At 38.0% G+C, this 3767-nt stretch overlaps 1 pseudogene; it reads right to left on the bottom strand.

The window, feature by feature from the left end:
• Positions 1-508: 508 nt before the first annotated feature.
• On the bottom strand, positions 509-1212 carry LOC114031743 (annotated as a pseudogene).
• Between the last annotated feature and the right edge of the window lie 2555 nt (positions 1213-3767).

Genomic DNA, 3767 nt, shown 5'->3' with positions numbered 1-3767 from the left:
GAAGTCTAATGACTTTTGACTGTAATTGCCATTTCTAATGGTTATCTTGCCATACTTGACATGGTGACAACACAGTAAAGCTGAAAAAGCCTTTATGCAGTCCTAATAGTATCTTAAAGGGCCTAAAAGCTGGGACCAGTAAAATCCACTGAAATTCATGCTTGCCTTTGAGAACTTTGAAAATTGTTAAAAAAATAAAACAAAACAGTGCAGGAAACTATATTCCGAGATCAAATATAAAAGATTTGGTGGTTCTCAGTGACAGTGAGGAATTTGGGGGGCAGGGATGGGGAGGAACAGGGAGGTGGTCAGAGATGGATTCTCTTGTTGCCTTTGATGTCTCATTGGTTTTCATCTTCCATAGCCTGAAGAGTTCCTTCTGTTCTCAGCATCACCTTGAGCCAGATAAAAGAATGGAGTATTTAAAAAAAAGAATCTTGTCTATGTGGGAGGACTGACTTGAAGTGACTGTGAGAGAGTCTGGATTTTGAAAGGACAAGGGAAGGCATTACTGCCCTCTGGCAAACCCTGGCCTGGGCAAATCCAGGTTATCATGAAACAGTTGCATGATAAGTATAGAGTTTTTATAGATTTTCTCTTCACTCAGTGTATCCAGTTCTGTGATTGTGTCATCAAAAGCAGCTTTTGCCAACCTCCAGAAACAGAGGAATTAAGAATTTCATAGTAGAATACAGAAATGTTGAAAGGGAGACCTAAGTAGACTGCGTGTGTTGGCAGAAGTCCTGTCGCTGAAATACTACTAGCAGCTTTATCAGCTGCTTTATAAGGTACTATAGGCTATTGTCTCTTGTCTGTTCCCTGGAAAATTCAGCCAAATATCTGTGGAAGTCTCCTTTCATTTTATCCTGCAAAACCTTGGATTCACCAGTTTTTGTTACTCAAATGAAATCTTTGTCAAATATGGCCAGAATATCACAACAGATTAAATTTTGTTAAATCTCAATGATTTGCCAATATTCTTTATCATTTTTTTGTTTATCATCTCTCTTATTTTTTTATGTTAAAATGCTGCTGATTATTCATCAGGAAGCTCCTCTGGCTCCAATCACATTTTCATATGAAACTGACATGTCTTTCCTCAATTGTCAACTCCACATCCATTGCTGCTGCTTTCTTCATTGATTCCACTATTCTGTGGCCCTCTACCTACTCTGCCAGTTTCAACTACTACACCAGATCCTTATAATTCATAACGGCATTAGCTCCCGCAGCGTCTGCACAATGGCTGTCAGTGGGTGGTGACTCTGAAACTCTTCTCAGTCTTTTGCTCACTGTCACACATATCTTGATACGTAATTCTATTCTACTGCTCCTTTTATCTATTCTTAACATTTTGAATAAAGATAATATGATGAATAAATATAAGTAAATAAAAATAAATAAAAAATAAAAATAACAAAAATTTCTCTTCCAGAGAAATATTCTAGTTATAAGTCCCATCCAACCAAGTTTCATTAAGATAGATTAGGATCTCTAAGCCACTATGCTTGTTACCTATACTTTGTCCACTTATGTATAGACAACTGCCACTATGGGTTTTATTACTAGTTCTCTTTTGTGAATTATGGATCCTCTCTCCAGTTACCCTTTTTCCTGTAATATAGCTGCTACTCTATGATATCAGGGTTGGCAGACACTTGTGGGCAGTTTTCTCCTTCCTCCTCCAATTTCAGTTTTATGGCCACTTAAGTTCTTAAGACTCTAGGCCAGGGTCTTTTTGTTGGCCCATTTAAGGTGTACTTCATCCATGACTAAGGTCCCCATTTTTCTTGTATTTTAAGTTATGGTGAAGAAATCTATACCCCAGGTGGCATCTTCTTAACCAGCTGTTCACTTTCCCAATCCTACCTTCAATCATCTAACAACAGGAATGAAAACATTGCCTGTGTATTCTGATGATTTGCGATTTTTTTCCTTAAGACTTCATAAATTCCAATTTTGTTTGCTAGGTTGCAGGATCATATGGTACCACATCAATTAACTGATGACAGTTTTAGCATTTGACAGATTTGACAAGTAGGTATCAGGAGCACTTCATCATGTCATAGGAAGACATAAAACCTCTGTATTAGGTGGACAAATGGCCTCCTTTGTAGTTCTCATTGCTCCTAATGTTATTTATCTCTTCTTTCTATAGCTAATATTTATTTAGCACATTAAGGTATGCTAAGCACTTTACATATGTTATTTGATTTGGTCAGATTTTTCTGACTATTACCAAATTTCTTTCCTGGTTGTACTTTTAAATCAAAAACATCGTTCCCTGGGGTGCTTAGAAAGTCCAGTTCTACTCTCTAAGGGAAGAATTTTCTACCAATTATGTAGATCCAAATGCTCTATGGTCCTTTTTTTTCCTTTTATGAGTTCCATTCCTCCATGCTCTAACTTCTTGCCACAGACTGAGTCAGTCCCCTCTTCCTCTTCATAAGGCAGCTAGATGGCACAGTTGACAGAACACCATTCCTGGAGTCAGAAAGACTCATCTTCCTGAGTTCAAATTAGGCCTCATACGTATACTAGCTATGTGACACTGGGCAAATCGCTTAACCCGGTTTGCCTCGGTTTCCTCAACTGTAAAATGGTCTGGAGAAGGAAATTGCAAACCATTCCAGTATCTTTGCCAAGAAAATCCAAAATAGGGTCATGAAGAATCAGACATGACTGAAAAAATGGCTGACCAACTTCTTCAGATGAATTTTTCTTCTATTTTATCTTTGAAGCATTTCTTCAACTCTTTCAAGGTACTATTTGTTCTTTCTGATATCCCAAAGACTAGAGAGGTAAAATCTTGATTATCCAGAGACCAACTAGGGAAAGGAGAAGAGTGTAGCTAGTGCAAGGGTCATGGGCTGGGAAAGAACAGAGAGGTGGAAAGAATGGAGGTCTCAATGAGGAAGAAGAACAGGGCAAGGGGTTGTAAGGCTTAGGATATGAAGTAATGATAAAGTATTATGATCAGATAAAGGAATTTTGGAGTTTATGAACATGGAGGTAGAATACTTGTGGATAATGGGGAGGTCATGGGTATGACTATCTCTATGTGTTACTGGGGTAGAGTGGTAATTATGTCATGGGAAGTGAATATATTAAGGAATCAGGAATTTAGGGTATTTGAGGGAACATCAATATGTATGTTATGTGGAGGATGGATTACAGCAGGGAGAGAGTAGAAGTGGAAAGATATGTTAGGCTATTACAGTATTCCTTGTAGGTGGAAATAAGAGCTTATACTTAAAGTAGTGCCAGTGGAAATAAATAGGAAAAATAAGGACAAGAGATATTCTAGAGGTAGAATTTATAGGATTTGGTAATTGATTAAATATGAGAGATGAGGGAAGGAAAGGGAAGATTCAAAGACAACAGCAAGGTTTCAAACATGGGATACTGAGTAAATAATATTATCATGGTTGGAAATGCAGAAGTGAAAAAGAGAAGCTGTTTTAAGAGGGAAAAAAGAATAAGCTGAGCTAGGACACATTGAATTTGAGGTATTGGGGGGTATTCAGATGAAGACATCTTTATTCCACATTATACCTTGTATTTTAGGATGTGGGTTATCTCCCCTGTGAGGCAGTTTGTGTAGTGGATAGACAGTTGGCCTTGGAATCAAGAAGACCTTTGCCATATAAGGGCTATGTGAACATGGGCTTAACCTCTTGGTGCCCCAGGCAATTTTCCAAGGCCACAAATTACTATGAAGACCATTTTGTATTACCCTTTGGGGTAGGAGTGGCTTGCCTCACTAT

The sequence above is a fragment of the Vombatus ursinus genome, unplaced genomic scaffold, assembly GCF_900497805.2.
Source record: "Vombatus ursinus unplaced genomic scaffold, bare-nosed wombat genome assembly UNPS02015255.1, whole genome shotgun sequence".
NCBI lineage: Eukaryota > Metazoa > Chordata > Mammalia > Diprotodontia > Vombatidae > Vombatus > Vombatus ursinus.
This window is presented reverse-complemented; position numbering and strand designations above follow the sequence as displayed.